The following is a 4,091-nucleotide window of genomic DNA, read 5'->3' as shown; positions in this document are numbered from 1 at the left end:
TTTCAAAAGTGTGCTTTGTAGGCAACCCTTCTTGCATCCAGGATACTGGAAAGGGATTATGGCCACGGCCCGTGTAGCTCATAGGTTAACAAACCCAGAGGTCTGGCCACACCGGTTAGCAAGTCAGTCACGCTTCACAACCCCTGGACCACACCCACACACAATTTCTGTCTGGTCAGTTTGGCTCCTAGTGACCCTACAGGACAGAGTGAAATGGCCCCATAGGATTCCCAGGGCTGTAAATCTTACAGGCTGCCCTATTTTCTCTGGTGGAACAACTAGGAGGTTTGAAATGCTGACCTTTTGATTAGCAGTGAGTCCTTAACCACTGCACCACCAGGGCTCCTAAGAAGGGTGGAATAGAAGGGAAAATGCAGGGACAACGGAGATCAGACCAGCTGCCTTGGAAGGTCACTGGTGTGTTTATCCGCTCTCTCTTTCACTCCTCCCTCCAAGCCTTCCATGAAAGGTGTTAATTGTACACAGATCTAATGCAAGAACCTGGACTACTTTAGCCTTGTGCCAGTTTTAATATTAGGGCAACCAAATGTGTGAGCATAAAACCCCAAGATCATACATGTAATGCAGTGAGTTATTTAATACAACTCTTCTAGCCATTGCTTTTGCTACTTGCACCAAGAATCCTTGTTTCAGATGGGTCTGAGTAAGAAGGTGGGGGAATAACCTGATTGGATCACATGACTCAGTTGTGATTGTGAACAGATTTATCACCATCCATCTGGGTATGAAATGAGCCATCTGAGAAGCAGGAAGGTGGGAATTTAACTGCCAACAAAGGAGACAGGTGTGGGTATGTCCTTTGGTCCCCCAAGATTTGGGGCACTGAACCCCCTTGATTCAGGCCAGCTGTGGCACCAGAGCAGTGGGGGAGGTGCAGCAGCAGCAGAACTAGGACCTGGAGCCTGAAACAGCCGTGGCCTTGCCAGCCCACAGGAAATGCCGAGTGCTGTGCGTTGAGAGGCTGGTTTGTGCAATGGGGTACCTCTGGGCACTTAACTGGGGGAGCTGAGTTTGCTGAGACACAGTTGCAACTGAGCGTCTACAGGCTGAGGCTTATGGTGGAGTGACATGCCCTCTGGAAACTTATTAGCAGCCCGAGAACTTTGTAACCTTATTCAAGTAGGGAAGAGGTCAGGCCGAAAGGCTGAGGACACAAAAAGATGCTGCCTGCATGCACGGCAAAGAAAAAACACACCCAAAAAACAGTCCTGAGCAAACAATTGTGTCCTGAACGTTTCGTATCTGACTTGTATCATGTTAAACGTCCCTAACCAATCCCTTAATCCTGAGCAGTGTTTGTGAGTTGTGTGTGGCCTTTGCAAAGACGTCGGGATCCCAGCTGAGAAATAGAGTGCAATGGGAGACAGAAGTTTGTGTGCAAATAGCCTATAATGAAGAATTACTGCTAGCCTCCCCTTCCTCAAAGAACGTCAGCCCCGCCTGTCTTCCACTGCAGCAAGGAGCGCAGCTCATCCTTCACCTACCTGTCAGGAGCATCAGGGGCAAGGGCAAGTGAAGGATGAGGGGCAGCTCCATGCCTGGATGCCCCGCGGCCCTCCAAGACGTCTTCTGTGCCCGGTCCCTCTCCTGTTTTGTTTTCCTTACTTTCCCTCCCATCCTGCCCCCTCCCACTGGCAGCTAAAAATAAACCGGTAAGGAGTGGGAGGGGTGATGGTGGGGCACTGTGGGGAGCCCTGGACCAAGGGCAGGTCCCTCCCTGCCTGGGTGCTGCCCCCTGGAGGCGCAGGCTCAACACAGAGAGCGCACACTGCTGACCGCTTTTGCGGTTTTTCTTCCCCTTTTACAAAGATCCTTTGTTACCAGTTCAATAATGATTTCCTCAGGCTGAGAACAGCAGGTAGGAATAGGAGACAAATTCTCTCTCGTAACTTTATTTATCCTAACCTAGGGAGTGGAAAATGAAGATTGCCCCCAATCCAACAGCAATGCCGTACCCAGGGAGTCCCAGTATGTGAAAGAGCTGTCCACAAATCAGGCTGTATGGCCCCATTCCACTTAGTTCTGCTTATGATCTTATTCTGTGCTGCGTGGTGGTGGCATGAGTCAGAACTGACTCAAGGCAGTACGTTTAGTTTGAGTTTGTGTCAGTCTGGGTACTTTAGAAAAACAAATCCACAGACACTCATGTATAAGAGAGAGTTTATATAAAGGTTCAGTGCACATCAAGAAAATATCCCAACCCAGTGCTGCCCAAGCCCACAAGTCCAACATTATCCCATATGTCTGACACCAATCCATAAAGTGCTCCTCCATCTCACAAAACACACACAAGGATGCTGACTGCAGGAGGAAAGCCGAGTCAGTGAACGTGTAAGCATCTCAGCGCTGGCAGGGGTCTCCACACGGCTGCTCCAGCACCCAGGGCTGCATCGGGGTAGGTCCATGTGGCTTCTCCTCAGGGATGTCTTGCAGGAAATGAGCCTCACCAGCTGAATCAGGGAACTGGCTAAGGCAGCTGCACCTTGGTCCGACCATCACAAAGTAAAGAGACCCAAGAACTAGAAAGGCAAGGCTCACCGAGCCATTTATCCCTCCGCCCTTCAATTAACCCCACATGTGTTTATCGGCCAGGTTGGCACAATAAACTTTATCTCAATCCACCCCTTGCCAACTTGGCACCTGTACATAACTCTTTAGCCTCACAATTGCAATTACGTAACACCTGCACCTTAATCCTATAATACTTTGAATTTGTTCCCCCACCTATGAAAGTTTGTAAGCCAACCACTTCATGCCTTTATCCCCACAACTTTGGGTATCCACTTTATATACTGCCCATTTACATAAACCCAGTGCTCTGAGGAGACAATCATATTTTTTGACATGAAGAATCTTCATTCCAGTTGAAACCTTGTGAAGTCTGCATCCATAAGCAAAGTCAAATCCGGACAGGCCATCCATGAAGTGAGCAACAATATGCACCAGTTCACAGGCTCAAAAATCTCCAGCTGGTTGGGTTCTGGTCAACTCAATGTGGACTGCCTCACACAGCCTCCCCAGGGTGCCCATTGGGTCGCCTTGCCTTTAGACCATGGGCTCTCACCAATACTCAACAAGTATAGCCCCCTTGTGCTAGGTCATGAACTTTAGACCAGTCAACCCACTCTCGTCTTCTCTTTTTCTTGTAAACCAGGTCCATGGGTGTCAGTGGCCAAACTCAACCCGTCTCTTTATTGCTGCATTTCTCCCACTTCCACTCAACGAGTAGATCCAGGTGGTCACCTAGCAAGCATCTTAGCCTGCTCTCAGGCTCCCTTTAACATTCAGTCCCAGAGAGTTTTCTTCATGGTTCCAGAATTTTTCCAGCTCTGCCAAAAACCATTGTTTCCCGAGTACTCCAAAGCACAGGGTGGGGCATATCTTTCCAAAGCTTTTTTATAGGTGTGGCCTAAACCCATCTAAGATCAAATTTTAATGTCTGAAAGCAAGTGGGCGTACAAACTTTCTACTTTCACACTTCCCATATTTTCCCCAGAAAACAACCGAGTGAACAGTGTGGCTTTATCTGACCTCTGGTTAGAAAACTGGAATGAAGATTATTCTTGTCGAAAAATATGATTGTCTCCTCAGAGCACTGGGTTTATGTAAGTGGGCAGTATATAAAGTGGATACCCAAAGTTGGGGGGATAAAGACTTGAAGTGGTTGCTGACAAACTTTCACAGGTGGGGGAACAAATTCAAAGTATTATAGGATTAAGGTGCAGGTGTTACTTAATTGCAATTGTGAGGCTAAAGAGTTACGTACAGGTGCCAAGTTGGCAAGGGGTGGATTGAGATAAAGTTTATTGTGCCAACCTGGCTGATAAACAACATGTGGGGTTAATTGAAAGGCAGAGGGATAAATGGCTCAGTGAACCTCGCCTAGTTCTGGGGTCTCTTGCTTTGTGATGGTCGGTCCAGGGTGCAGCTGCCTAGCCAGTTTCCTGCTTCAGCCGGCAAGGCACACTTCCTGCAAGACATCCCTGAGGCGAAGCCACATGGACCTACCCTGATGCAGCCCTGGGTGCTGGAGCAGCCGTGTGGAGACCCCTGCCAGCCCTGAGATGCTT

This window comes from Echinops telfairi, unplaced genomic scaffold (assembly GCF_000313985.2).
Source record: "Echinops telfairi isolate 266 unplaced genomic scaffold, ASM31398v2 ScPeMD7_7466;HRSCAF=8504, whole genome shotgun sequence".
In the NCBI taxonomy this organism is placed as follows: domain Eukaryota; kingdom Metazoa; phylum Chordata; class Mammalia; order Afrosoricida; family Tenrecidae; genus Echinops; species Echinops telfairi.
This window is presented reverse-complemented; position numbering follows the sequence as displayed.